At 39.8% G+C, this 16,015-nt stretch overlaps 1 long non-coding RNA gene across 1 annotated transcript; it reads left to right on the forward strand.

The window, feature by feature from the left end:
• Nucleotides 1–4,811: 4,811 nt before the first annotated feature.
• Nucleotides 4,812–14,124, forward strand: LOC137502817 (uncharacterized). The gene is made up of 3 exons (XR_011018860.1): nucleotides 4,812–4,953; nucleotides 12,568–12,675; nucleotides 13,951–14,124. It is a non-coding gene; the product is annotated as an uncharacterized lncRNA (long non-coding RNA).
• Nucleotides 14,125–16,015: the final 1,891 nt, after the last annotated feature.

Genomic DNA, 16,015 nt, shown 5'->3' on the forward strand with positions numbered 1-16,015 from the left:
TCGGCCGAGCGGTTGATTTCAACAACGTCTGGCTAAATTCCTCTAGTTCGGCGACTAATTGAATATTTCGTCTTAATTTTCACCTTCAGTTATACTCAAAACGCCACACAACCAATGACCACAGAAATGTGATAATTTGAAAACATCTCTTCACGTAGTATTATTGACAGGAAGGGCATCCGGTCATAAAAATAGACCTCATTCGCATGAAATGCTGATCCCGAATAAGTGAGAAAAAGACCTGGAAGAAAACTGAGATGATGATAATCATCATCATCATCTTAACGAGAGGATTCGGGAGACTCGCATGTTCTAACCCCACCATCGGCTGTTGTGTGGTTTTAGATTTTCACTTCCATGCAAATGCTGGGACAGTTACTATTTATAGGTCACAGACGATTGCTTCCATCTCTTTACACAATTTCATTCACGATCTTTCATTTTATCTTCATTAGCTCCTCAAATTAGGTTCTAGTCAGGAAGGGCATCCGGTCGTAAAACACTATATTTTATGTACAGTAGGATAGCATAGTATCACAGTAATTATTTTCAGACTCTTTTTTATTTATTCAAAATGTTAATATTTTAAATGTATGTTATTCATGTATTTCACTGGTTAAGTAACTTTGTCAGTTAAAATAAACCATATCTATCTACCTAAAAATTCATGTCATCTCATCTCGCCTCTGACTCTGTATCAAGAAATGAGACTAATGGGTAGAAATCCAATTATTATTTTTTAAGTCATCTTACATATCAACCCCTCCATTGATCTCCCATTGACTTGGTTTTTCCATCACCTGCTAACATTGAGCATGTGGATTGGACGTTGTATGTCACTTTTTATACTTCCCTGGCGCCACAGAGGGATGGGCTCCCCGTACGTATTATAAGTCATAACCAGTGACTAGTTTTCTGTAAACATCTGGAACATATCATTAGCACCATCATATTGCTATGGTTTTCCTTTTCTTTACGAACGTAATTAAGACCATGGCCGCTTCCTTCCCAGTCATTTCTCTCTCTTACCCCATCGCCGCTGTCTGTGTCGGTGCAACGTGAAACAAATAGCCAAATGAAAAAGAAATCATGATATTAAAGTAACTTTAATATCTTGCTCGCTGCAATGAAGCCACCGTCTGGGCGACCTTGTAGAGCTTCGTCTGATGACGCTACAAACTGCTCAAGGTTAGGTCACGTTATCTGCTATTAACTGCATTTACGTTTCACGTCTTCCAATGACATAGCCATCACCGCTCCATAATAATATCAACATTACTAGTTGTTATACTTCTTGAGGAACCTGCTACGTCATGATTACATTTCTGTCAAGTTGTTTGGTGGGTTTCTGAGACACGAGGGTGCTCACCTCTCCTTATCAGCGGATTGCCGTGATGTTCTCTCGTAACTATTTGACTTCAACTACCCAGAAACTTTGGTATACCATCAGAAACAGGCAAAAGTATGCAGAGCATGATCAACATATTAGCAGAAACTTTAGGCAAATGGAACCTCAAAATTAATACAAGGAAAACAAAAAGCATAACAATGTATAAATTCAAGAAAACACCAAAAACGCACACCAAAATCGGCCCTGATATAATTTAACAAGTAAAACAGTTTTCCTACCTATGAACCTTAATCAAGTGTGATAATCGGAGCATATCAGAAGTCACGAAACGAATAACAATGGCAAAGTTTAAATAAAGCATCTGCTGCCCAACAAACATACAGTATAGATATTCTAACTCTGAAGGCCTTTGCAAAAACCTTTGTATGGAGCATGCTTGTGTACGGTGTGAAAGCTGGACATTAGGAGAGTGGGGAAAACAGACGAACAGAGGTAATTGAAATGTGGATCTGGAGAAGAATGCAGAGGATAATTTGGACTGAAATGAAGAGCAATACCGAAGTCCTTAGAGACAAACAAATTGAAAAACGGAAAATAAAATTTAAATGGACACATTCTGCGGCATGAGCAGTTCCTTTGCAACATTGCTGAAGGAAGAATTGCAAGGAAAAGAGGAAGAGGAAGACCCAGAGTGTGCTATTTCCAGAACCTGCTTCTGAGGATGAACTGCAAATCCTACACTGTGTTGAAAAGACTGGCTCAAGATAGAGATCTATGGCAGTGGCGACAAGGCTTAGCCTTTAGAATTAGATGTGTATATTCAGAATCTGTCAAAAAATATTCTGTACTCAGATTTTCACATAATCTTCGAATGTTTTTTTTTAAGATTCGCATCGGGTAATGTGGATCAATAGCTCTCCTTTCTACGTTTTAGATTAGAAAATTCTTCGCTGTGATGGAACTAGTCTTGAGAAACATCTTGCTCATGGAAAGGTGACCACACGACACCTCGTAATCTGCAGACCTTTGAGTAGAGCAGCGGTCGCTTGGTAGGCCATGGTCCTTCGGGATGTTGCACAAGGAGATTTGGTTTGGTATTGCAATTAAATAGAATTAGGGTGGGATTATAGAATATAAAAATCATTTAATATTTGACTGCACACTAACAGACACTAAAGAGACTGCCAAACTAACAGAAACGCGCGCGGCAAGCGTGTGATTCATACCTCAGTGTCCATGCTACCCTTCCTCACAGCACATGCAAAGTGTCCACTACTTGCTGTGGCGCTATACAAATCGCTTAACCGGGACAAACGATATTTCTTGCGCATTTTCCCTAATAATTTTGTTAGTAATTAAAGACAAATAAAGGAGAGAATTAGCTAATAAGACATCAGGGATTTTACAGTGTGATTGTTTTAATAATGTATATCTTTATCCGGCGAAAATGGAATAAGAATGTGATGTTTTCTCCAAAAGTGTGTGTATGGTGGCGGGGTGTTGGCGTCGGCCACCCCTCGGACTGCTAATCACCGCTGCCCTCCTCTCCCCGGTTACACCCCTGACTACAGACCTCAATCAGAGAAGCGGAATGGTGTCAGGAAATGTAACTAAGTCTTACGAAATTCAAGCTTGCCGACTTCCGGTAATTAATGGGGGTGATGGTGCATGATTAACAAACACAGGCATGTGAAGTGAGGAACAACTTTTAATGCAAACATTTCTATATAATATTAATAATATTAACAATTATAATATTATTAATAATAATATTTACTCACACGTTCAAATGCAGCTGCCTCCCAAGCAACCACCGCAGTCGCCAGCGGGATACAGGAGTTAGTACGTAGACGATGCCACAGAAGACGTCTACCTCAGCAGTAGTCGAAAGGTTTGGAAGGAATGGGAGGAGTGGACCACGGCATAATAACCCGGAAGATTTTTATTTCAATTATAATCATATCCACAAACGAAGACAAAATCAGAACATTAACGCAGCTTTGTCCTCAAATACATTTTTGACCCAGTCTGCGTACGGAGTTTTCAGTAGTATTCATAAATAAACAGAAAAATTGAACTTAATTCATAAATAAATTCTTTAAAGGAATTTTTTATTCACGAAGCTATCAATAATAATCACAAGTAAAAAATTGAACTTGCTTCATAATTAAATTTCTGAATAAATGTACTATTATTCATTTCATGATACGAAATTTGTAACGCTCTACCACCAGTCTCCACTGGGAAATGCAGCTCTCTGAAGGAATTCCCGCTTTCTATTCTCATTTCTTGATACAAAACCATCCATCACCTTCTCCAGATTTAACGCCATAGCAGTCTCGGAAGACTATTACACTCTTAGTTTTAAGGGGACTTAACATCTAGGAGGAGAAATTTTGGAGGCGAAAAATGGCACTCTGCCGCCGTAAGATCAATTGTGGGGGGGGGGGCAGAAAACGCCTTCCCCACGACCCCAAAGACGATGACTCTGCATAGGATAACAAATCAGAAGAGCCGGCACGAATAAATTGGGGAAGAGGTAACAAAGGGGAAGAGACATGAGAGACAATGGAAATCCAGTCATTTCATCGGGTCAGGAATGGCATGAATGAAGCCCCCACCTAGCGGCGAGGATACGAATTGTGCCGGCTGCCGACGCCTGTCCCACTCCTCTAGTGCAATGATTAATGACTGACGGATGAAATTAAATTATATTAAATAATGTTATTTGCTTTACGCTCCACCAACTACTACTTATACGGTTTTCGAAGACGCCGAAGTGCCGGAATTTAGTCCTGCACGAGTTATTTTACGAGCCAGTAAGTCCACTGACTTATCTCAGCGCCTTCAAATACCACCGGACTGAGCCAGGATCGAACCTGCCAAGTAGGGGTCATAAGGCCAGCGCCTCAACAGTCTGAGCCACTCAGCCCGGCATGTGATATTGGAGAATGTTGTTGGAATGAAAGATGACAGAGCAAAACCGGAGTACCCGGAGAAAAACCTGCCCCGCCTCGGCTTTATCGAGCACAAACCTGACATGGAGTGAGCGGGATTTGAACCACGTAATCCAACGGTGAGAGACCAGCGTGCTGCCAAAAATGGCGGCGATGGGATGGGTAAAGGCCGAGGAGTGGAAAGGAACCGTCCGTGGCCTTAATTAAGGTACAACCCAAGCATTTGCCTGGTGTGAAAATGGGAAAACGCGGAAAACCATCTTCAGACTGCAGACGGTGGGATTCGAACCCACTCTCTCTCGGATGCAAGCTAATAGCTGTGCGACCCGAACCGCATGACCTACTCGCCCGCTAGAACGAGAATATACACAAACTATCTCGTCCGGTCTAAGCGTTCTCTGAGCGCGACATTGGCATTTAGCAGCTGGCAGCACTGCACGATGACTCAGCCGACCAGTTTTCCTGCTTCTTCACCGCTAGCTCAGTACAGTATAAGTCTCCCAAGAAGACAACAGCGTGGCTTATCACAGCAAGCCTAACTGTGGCTTGCCCGACTCTTATCAGACACGTAACATCCTTCCGCGAATAAACCACTTCCTCAATACAGAGGCGGATATGCATCATTGTCAATGGACACTCCGCCACGTAAGTACGCACAAAAGTTGGAAGTTTAATATCTTATTCGTAAATTCTTTTGTGTGTGTTACCTTGAAATACTTCCTGTTTCTTACCGGTTCGTTTAAACTCGCTAGTCTGTGCCTAAATTGGTATTAACCCTTCACCCGCCAATGCACGGGTCACAAAAAGTTACATGAGTAAACGGGTTGGGTCTCACAGACCCATCATCATATTTCTTTTTTATAGTATGCTAATATATTTTTATTTTCAGTATTCATTCCCTCCTATTCCGAGAACATCATAAACACATTGCCGTCACAGAACCTTTGATGATTAACACTTACTTAACATTTTACAAAGCAATTCTCTAACCACTGCAAATTTACACACAATATTTTATTTGATCACAAAATTCAGAACTTATCAAGTCAAAATTTATGAAATCGTCATAACCTAAACTTCACGATCCAGAATGTTCACTGGAACATTCAAATTTTAGCTTTACATTCACTGCACACAAATACGGAGGGTTCAAGATACATTTACTTTCTGCACAAACAGCACGAGTGGCGGGTCTTTTACAGTATGCACGACGTCCTCTTTCATTTTCTGTATTTTCACGCCCTGCTTCTGCCGTCAAGCCAGATATCCTTCTTGCAGTATCGCGAATGCTCTTAGGAAGATATCTTGAGACAGCTCTTTCTCTTATTTGTTCTCCAGTTAGAAGAAACAAGAGTTTCTTCAAAAAAATTATTCTGTTCCTTGCGTCTGGAGAGTTAGTGTTGTTGGCTATGAATATCAAATATTCGTTAAAGCCTGTAATATTCAGCAACGCATAGAAGACGACCATTGTCCAACTTATGGTGTTTCGAGCCGTCCTTACGTCTACACAGCCTACACCACCCTTACCTGAATTATAGAATGTGACTATTACAGGCTTCCTCTTTCCTTCTATACTTTCCTCAGTTTTATCGTCGTTGTGCACCGACGAGAGGAAAACCACAGTAAATTTCATCATCTGATAATGGTTCCTCCAATAATGCGGCAACTCGTTCCATATTACGTGGATTGCTGACATCATAACACTCGTTTTTCTTAGACCTACGAAGAAACGAACTCATTACCCTAGATCAACCCATTTTCAGTCTCACCTCTGTACTTAAAACCCAAGGAACTAAGGTGAAAGACAGCCAGGCTAGCTAAACCACGAATTTGGACAAGACGCTAAGTAATAATCACCCTATAATCTTCTTTATGTACACGGTTAATATGGAAAGACTAAAATGCTTATGATAAAAAAACTTACACGACTGTACGGGTTGGGTCTCACAGGCCCACAGAGTACTTTGACTCACCACTGTTCACGTACTAAAGCAATCACTTCCATGTTCGTCCGCAGGAATACTACACCGGTGATAAAAGGAAGGTAGCAGAAGCCGGAAGTATGCAGCTATCACCGTCTATCAGAAAATGTTGGAAATACCAGCGCATGGGTCTCACAGACCCATCCCGTGCATTGGCGGGTTAAGCACACGCCCCAAGTTTTAGGCCCCAATCACACGCGTGGGGTCTTAAACACCCCAGCATTTAAAACAACATATTTAAAAGATTAGGATAGTGATTTGGATTTCAGTAATTTATTGGTATAAACAACTCTTTGGCTAATCTTAAATCACTACCTTATTACACAATTGATCAATGGACATCAGTAAGAAGCATTTCCAGACGGATTTTCCTATGTTTACACTAATTACAGAAAAAACTGCTAAATTATTTGAGAACATAGTTTATTTTGTTTATGTTAAGCAGAAGGAGTAATATATCATGAACACTGTAGTTTCAACACACACTTATTCAAGGAAATGTTTATAAATATCAGCACAAAATGTGGCTTGTAAAACTCCTTCAACACAGAGAAAATAGTGAGTCGTACAAAGAATGGTGTTGTAACCAAGGTTGAAATTTACAAATCACAACTTTTATTGCTTCACTTTATGATATTTACACAAATAACTGAAATTTATTTTGAAGCAAAAAGGAATATTGAATCTTGAGAAAAGTCTGTCTTTATACAATATGTACAGGTTTACAGTCTTTATATACACTTCTATCTTGAAAAGATAGTCTTTGTGAATTGACACGTTGATAGTCGAGAACTATCTGGCACACTAACATAAATGTCTTTGAGAGTCCTTGTTTGTTGAAGTGCCTGAATTCCTAAAAAGCAAGTTCAATTGATTGAAGAAATTCCACCTAGCGAAACTAAGGGAGCTTGCATAACTTAGGGAATGAAAATGGCTTGTAAAAGAATTACGGGACATAGGCAGTGGAAACAGGTAAGGGAGCGGTGACCAGAGGTGAAACCTCGTACTGCCAGAAATTCAGTCCACCTGGTCGAAGCACATTTTCAAGAGGAGTAGCCTCCGTGCTCGACGTAGGGTGTATTCTGGAGCTGGACACCGGGGCGAGTGGGCAATTGAGCAGGCAGGGAGCTCCTATTTATAGTACACTCGATGGTCAGGCACGCGCACTGAGGGCTGCGCGTCGAAGCTAGCAGAATGATACACAGGCGCGCGTGCAGCTGGCTGACGGAGCGAGGCGGGAGCGCCGGACATACAACAAATGGAATGCAAAATATAAGGTTAACTGTCTGAAACACGTAGTTAACACTAAAAATATACAGTACCAATCAGCTGTTGCACACACATAATTCACTAGGAAGTTCCGGGGGAAGTAGGAGGGGGGCACTTGCCTTTTAACGGGAGCGCACCTTTCGCAATAAGTGAAGTTGTGTTCCTTACAGATAAGCTTGTTGCAGTTGCAGCATGATGTCTGTGTTTCCCTGTCTCTTTGCCGTGGACATTCTTTGTTCTCTTTTGCCTTTTCTGTTGTTGTTCCCCTTCAACTCCACTAATGCGCTTCACAGAAATTTTTAATTATAGGGACAGGCCATTTAGAGATACTCCGGATGCTACATGCGGCCTGGTGAGTTGCATACCTAGCTCTTTCACGAACGCCCTTCTAGATAAAGTATTTTCCAGCCGAGCATTCTTCTTTATGGCAGCAACATTTAAAATTATCCTCCTCGCCGTCGCTGAAGTCCCTGCCAAGAGAATCTTCATCACTGTCAACGGAATCAAACGTCTTATTCTGTCCTCTTCCGTTGAGAAATTATCCATTTTCTTGTCCGATAAGTTTCTCCCTATGAGATACAAAATGAAAATGAAACTCATACAATATGTCTAACACAGCTGTGTTGAAATTAATAGGGACACATATCTCAACAATGCACTGAAACAGAAAAGGTGTTACGCAAGCACACGCGCGGGGTGTATTTCACACCAGTCCAACTTTGAAGGTGTACCCTCCTCGACAACTGCGCGAGAACTGCCTGCACTCGGCTGAGCGTTTGGAGGGGGTGGTGCTAGGAAGGTACCTAAAAGAGAAAACAGCCGAAAAACAAATTGCGCACTGCGTCAAAGTATCCAACTCTGCGGGGGTGGATTTCACTCCGGCGCGTGTGTTTGAGGGTTAAAGGAATTGGCGGTAGGCTGTCGCTGTTGTAACGGCCGCAAGGTGTTGATTGTTTTCGTAGACATACTTATTGGAAATACGAGACAAATATACACTTTATTAAACAGAACGTGGCTAATAAGTTGCTGTAGTATGGGTGTGCGATATCAGAAACAAGAGACATATTCAAGAGTTCGAACCGCGCAAGTCAATACAGCGTCACGTTAAATAACGGAGTATGTGTGTGAGGTGCCTCCGTGGCTCAGGCGGCAGCGCACCGGCCTCTCACCGCTGGATACCGTGGTTCAAATCGCGGTCACTCCATGTGAGATTTGTGCTGGACAAAGTGGAGGCAGGACAGGTTTTATCTCCGGGTACTCCGGTTTTTCCTGTCATCTTTTATTCCAGCAACACTCTACTTTAACATCTCATTTCATTTGTCAGTCATTTATCATTACCCCAGAGGAGTGCGACAGGCTTCGGCAGCCGGCACAATTCCTATCTTCGCCGCTAGATGGGGTCTTCATTCATTCCATTCCTGACCCGGTCAAATGACTGGAAATAGGCTGTGGATTTTCATTTTTTTTTCATGTGTGTGACGTCACATATTAAGCACAAATTTTGCCGTATTTTGAAGCGCTATTCCGGCAAATCTACGTTTTAGAGTTTGATTATTTTTCTTGGCAACAGGGAGCGATATACGCGTTCTGTCTAAACATAAAAAGCGTCTTAAACACTTCCATTCCATGTAACCGTTGTCGAGTAACGTAAATCTACGTTTAAAAAAGAATTTCATTATATTTCATTATTAACTATTCAATAAATGTCAAGCAAAGTAGATCCGTACTATCACAAGTGTATAATAAACACGCAGTAGTTTCTGAGGTAAGGGAACATTTGTTTCGGATAAAGTGATTTTGAGAAAATTGCATTTAAAAGTTTACGTTGCGGTAAAGCTCACCTACTGAAGAATAGAAGCTTTAAAATCCTCCGTCAAAAGAATACTGCATCTTGCGATTCCAGTTCAAACAGGGTGACCACCTAATAACACAGATATTTCTCTTCAAAGCACACCAAACCACAGCCTTATAGAGTGAATAGTGTCCCTGAGATGTGTGTCAGGAATAACATTCATTAAAACGAATTCAATTATTGTGAGGTAATACTGACAATGCACTGGTGTTTAAATTCTTGTCTATTTCTTGTAGAAAATACACTTGCGAAAAACTAAACAAGTAACAATATTCCTTTTCATTAAATATGCACCCTACATGAATGATACACCGCAAAGTTACATATTTACACGACACGACATTTTAATTCGAACACAGCATATCGACTAACCTTTTCTTCGAACTATAAAAGCTTGAAAATTTGAAAAAGCGGCAAAGGAACGTGCATAAGACAATACCAACAGTATTCAGTAACTAGAGTCCCTTTTTTTAGGCAATGCAAACTTACTGAAGCGGGTAACAGGTTAGTCTACCCTAGACAACAATTATGTTATGAGAGTTGCATAAACTTTAGGGGTACGGTACACCAGAACACCTAGAATGTATGTTACTCTTGTCTGGTTACGGAAGAACGAGCTAGATGTCGCTTACCGATAAACAAATTTGTTTGCATTCTAACCTATTACTGCCTAAAAATCCCGGGTCTGTCAATAACATACAATGGGGTTTCTTGTTACTTCAGTCAATTATCAAAAATTGCGTGTTGGCGACTCTGTTTATGATTTTTTAAACACAAATTACCAACTGCTGTATTTGAAAACATATACATATCAATCAACTGAGGATTTATTGTACACTCCAAGTGAATTTCTAAAAATTATATACATCGCCGCAAGAGCATTAATGAAAATTCAGACTTAATTCCCTGCCTCTGTCTTACACACTATGACATCAGCTATGACAAGACATTAGTCACCCATTAAACATACCTGACATGCCACACGTACTCTCTTAGCCACATATACACAGTCCATATCTGTGGTAATTGGGCAAGAACGCAGAATTTTCGCCCCTAAACTCGTTCCTGAAATATTAATGTATAGCATTATCTAAAACCTGTTTTTACAATCTGATTTAGGCGCTGGCCCCTCACCGCTGGGTTACGTACTTCAAAATCCGGTCACTCCATGTGAGATTTGTGCTGTACAAAGCGGAGATGGAACAGGTTTCCCACAGGATACTCTGCTTTTCCCCGTCATCTTTCATTCCAGCAACGCTCTCCAATATAATTTCCTTTCATTTGTCAGTCATTAATCATTGCCCCTGAGGAGTGCGACAGACTTCGGCAGCCGGCACAATTCCTATCCTCGCCGCAAGATGGGGGTTTCATTCATCCCATTCCTGACCCCGTTAAATGACTGGAAACAGGTCGACGATTTTCATTTTACAATCTGCATTACGTCGCACTGATACAGGTAGGTCTTATGGCGATGATGGGATAGAAAAATGCTAGGGGAGCGTTGAAAACAACCATGGCTTTAATTAAAGTACAGCCCCAGCAATTGCCTGGTGTGGAAATTGGAAACCACGGAAAACCATCTTCAGGACTGTCGACAGTGGGGTTCGAACCCAATATCTCCCGAATGCAAGCTTATTGGTACGTGACCCAACCCGCACTGCATTGCTCGGTATTGTTATTATTATTATTATTATTATTATTATTATTATTATTATTATTATTATTATTATACGAATGGAGTGCTACATAGATCACATGAAGCGTTTAGTTGAAGTTACATTTTCTTGGCCACCAGCCGTTTTTATGTTCTCAATGTCCGTATTCTTCAGACCAAGTCGTCAATTTCTTGACATCTCGGCTCGTCTTCCGTTTGTGTACGCCATCTCTCAATGTTTCTCTGTCTTTTATGTTCACATCTATTATCCCAGGCTTACGATCCCATCAGTAGACTTAAGAATAATGATGCCCTTAAGAGGACATTCTTATTGACACACACTGTATTTTGTGCTCGGCCGACTAAATATTTTCGCTTTCCCCATTCTCATTCTCGTTGAAAATTATTCTTTCTTTTCGATGATGATGGTGATTATGTTGATTTGTTTTTGTTTAAATGGGGGTAACAACTAGACCATAGGTCCCTAATGATACGAGGTACAACGAAATGTAACGATAATTAAAACATCAGAATACATCCAATGATTTGAATCTGAAAAGAATGATAATGAATCATGACCATGAATCCAAAACAATCAGTGGATCCAATTCACAATTCCTTATTTTCAAAGATGATGCTTGTGTTCTTTAAAGGGTTCCAAAATCCAGGTCACTGGCCCCTCATAATCGTACTAATCACTGGTAAAGCGGAACCATGGTGTTCCTCGCATGGTGGCATTAATCACAAGTAACGTAGGCTCATGGTATGTTACACATAATGGCAGCACTCATAGGTAACACAAACATATTGGTGTTCCACACATAAGAGTATAACTCACATGCAACGCAGACTCGTGGTTTCTTTCTAATTAGAGCATATTTTTCACGGATGATGTTCATTGCACTTGTCTGTCGTGTCTGCTAAATATTTTTACTTTGATTTGATTTGATTTGATTTGATTTGATTTGATTTGATTTGATTTGATTTGATTTGATTTGATTTGATTTGATTTGATTTGATTTGATTTGATTTGATTTGATTTGATTTGATTTGATTTGATTTGATTTGATTTGATTTGATTTGATTTGATTTGATTTGATTTGATTTGATTTGATTTGATTTGATTTGATTTGATTTGATTTGATTTGATTTGATTTGATTTGATTTGATTTGATTTGATTTGATTTGATTTGATTTGATTTGATTTGATTTGATTTGATTTGATTTGATTTGATTTGATTTGATTTGATTTGATTTGATTTGATTTGATTTGATTTGATTTGATTTGATTTGATTTGATTTGATTTGATTTGATTTGATTTGATTTGATTTGATTTGATTTGATTTGATTTGATTTGATTTGATTTGATTTGATTTGATTTGATTTGATTTGATTTGATTTGATTTGATTTGATTTGATTTGATTTGATTTGATTTGATTTGATTTGATTTGATTTGATTTGATTTGATTTGATTTGATTTGATTTGATTTGATTTGATAGGTCATGGTCACGAGAGAGGTATTTGTAACCAATGATGGACCCCGATTATGAATTAATGGAATCTCCCGGCGTATAGTTCCACTGAAGAACCAGATGGATATTCTTACGGTACGTTGAAAGTCATTTTTCTTTACAATATATTATCCGTTGTTTTTAATTACTCTCATTGTTTTCAAAATAGTTGACATGCCTATAACCTTCATGTCCGGCTCCAAAGCTAAAGCTAAACGGTTAGTGTGCTGGCCTTTGGACCAAAGTGTTCTTCGTTCGATTCCCTGGCTGGTTCGGGAATTTTATCCTTCATTGGTTAATTCCGCATATAATGTATCAACTCAAAAAACCTGCACCAAGCCTCTTCGGAGCCCAAACACATTTTTATAACCTTCATGTTTTGCTGAATTTGTGCCTGCAGAGTTTTCAAGATGTCGGTTCCTCTCTCTCTTTATTGTGTTGTTTCCAGCTACAAAACATATTCCTGTGAAATGAAATGGAGTATTGCTTTTAGAGCCGGCAGTGTCCGTGGACATGTTCGACTCACCAGGTGCAGGTCTTTCGATTTGACGCTCGTAGGCGACCTGCGCATAGTGATGAGGACGAAATGATAATGAAGACGACATATGCACACATCCCCCGCACCAGAGAAATTAACCAATGTTGGTTAAATTTCCCGATCTTGCCGGGAATTGAACCTGGGACCCCTGTGACCATAGGCCAGCACACTAACCATTTAGCCATGGATGAGGACCATATACCTATGGTCACTAGGAAAACCATGAAAATTTGCTTATTACCCTGGCAACATTGATACTAACGGCAGGAAGAGAACATACGTGATAGAACTCATTACGCCTAGAAATTATTATAAATCAGCAAGTTTTGAGAGAGTTAGTGATGGACAGGGATACCATTATTGTATTTGTCTGTCGCCGTCACGTACACTCGAGCCATTCTTAGGGGTTATGTGTATAATCCCTGGAGAGGATTTTACAGGATTTTTCGCAATTGCCGATACCCTCAGTTTGTAAAATTTGCTCGACCATTTGAGCCTCTGACCAGTGTCGACACAGAATCATTTTTTCACTTTATTTACCCTTAAACAAAAACCACTGCCACATCAAACAGTCAAAATCATGGTGTCCAGAATTTTCTGCGATGGGCAGTTCTCCTATTCATTAACAAGGTCCAATTCCGCGTCAGTCTTTCGAGCATTTTGCTGGACAGTATCATTTTTCCCACCCTGAACTATTTTCGTATATTTTAACAGCAATTGCGTAACTTTACTATTTGCCTTTGTCATGCTTTGTTCCTGTGGCAACCTAGATCATTTTCATGGAACTAGTAATATAAATTACATTAATGTGTGCTGTTTTCTTTTCCTTACAGGTTACATTTTTACTGGGAATGGCCCTGCCAGCAAGTGTGTATGGTGGTGAAATTCTCCCGTCACTCACATGCTCAGACATAAGTAGAAGTGAACTCCGAGATATCTCTAGCATCTTCAACTGTAAACCTAAGTATAATCCTGAAAATAAGTATGTACAATGCAGAGGATTTATTATGGGTGAGTATAAAGTAGGTATTATAATGATTATCTACATAAAAATTAAAATAGTTTGTGTTGGATCCACCTTTAATTATTTTAATAATTGAAGATATATTCATTCATACATGTTTCACGAACATTATGCATTCCCTTTATCAGTGAAGTCCAATCAAAGTATAAAACAATATAACACTATCTTTTCTTTAAACCATAATTTAGAGAAGTATTGTATGATAATTCACAATAGCAATGATTAAAAAACATTAGTGGAATATTATGAAAATTATCAGTACATAAATGCTAATATTCTGATGATGTTGAATGAGAATACCTAAATAAATATAAGATCTTCAAGTTTTCTTCCTTAAAAGACTAAACGCTACTTTATACACTTTGTGAGAAAGATACATTTCTGAACATTCAAAAACATTCAAAAATTTCCCTTTTGGGCCGATTGTATTCATTCCACGCTCTTCGAAATGTCTCTAAATTAATTATTTTCAACCGTATGCTCTCCCATAGCCAAATAAAATGGAAAGATATTCTGAATCAGCTGCCCTTCCCATATTAACTTTACCATTTGTTGTCTTCCTGCCGTTCGCATTACTTTCCCAATTGGCATTTGATAAATTTAGATAACCTGCTACTGTCACATTCCTTTCCATACCGATACCAACATAGCTGATTTTCTTATCAATTAATGGTCAGATCTTGACCGAAACCAATACTACTTCTAATGAGGTAGATTAAAGAAGTCCTTTTTTCATACGAAACAGCGAACTCAACACGGATAATGATAATTATAAACAATGATAAAGGTACGTCTCATAACTTAACCACTGTTTGTGCAGCGTGGGCCCACACAACCAACTGAACTCACAGTTAGTTTAAGAACTGTTGTCATTTTCTTTGTAAAAAAATGTCAAGCATAGACTGCAGTATTCTCTGAATTGACCGACGAGACATGTCCAGCTGAACACAGGCAGTTCTGGTGGATTTGGAGCCACTCTCAGAGCAACAATATTCTGAATTATTAAAGCTAATACCAAGTTGTACAAAGGGCACTAGGAAAGTTTTGCAATGTGAGTGAACGCTTTAGACTTTTTCAAAATAATTTCCACCACGCTCAATACACTTCTCCATACGTCGAAACCAGTCACGGAACCAACTCTCGCACTTTTCTTCGATTACATTTTCACACTCTTGATCCTATGCTGCCAGAAGCTCCTCGTCGGATGAAAAACGCCGCCCTTTCAGCTTCATCTTCACTTCTGGGAAGAGTGCGAAGTCACATCGGGCAAGATCAGGACTGTGTAGAGGGTGATCAAGCACAGAAAACCATGATCTGGCAAGAACATCCATTGTTACATTAGCACGATGTGCTGGAGCATTGTCGTAATGCAAGAGCCAAGTGTTGAGCCCTGACATTGGACGGAGCTGCATGACAGCCTGGATGACCTGAGGCAGCCAAGTCTCACTGTACCACGTTGCAGTAACTGTCCTTTGTGTTTCTAGCACAACCCGAGTCAGGGTGCCCCGTTTAGTAAAGAATACTGCAATCATCCTTTTTTTCACTGACCTTGACTTTCGCACAGTCACAAAAGTACCCTCATCTACAAACAGCCACACCTTGTTCTGGGGTTTTGTTGGGACATCGTAATAATAAAGCCAAGTTTCGTCACCTGTAACGATGCTATTAACGTTACGCGAAGTCCCATTTTAAAACTGTTTTAGCATTTTTCGGCACTATTTCACTCGATGTGCCCTTTGTTCCTCTGAAAGTGAATGGGGCACTCTACACGAGTGGTCGTGTAGAAATGAATGAATATCTGGTGCAGGGATGTGGAGGGTCTCTTCTACCTGCTGATATGTCAACCGCCTCTCTTGCTGCAACATTTTCCTCAC

Source organism: Anabrus simplex, chromosome 12 (genome assembly GCF_040414725.1).
Source record: "Anabrus simplex isolate iqAnaSimp1 chromosome 12, ASM4041472v1, whole genome shotgun sequence".
In the NCBI taxonomy this organism is placed as follows: domain Eukaryota; kingdom Metazoa; phylum Arthropoda; class Insecta; order Orthoptera; family Tettigoniidae; genus Anabrus; species Anabrus simplex.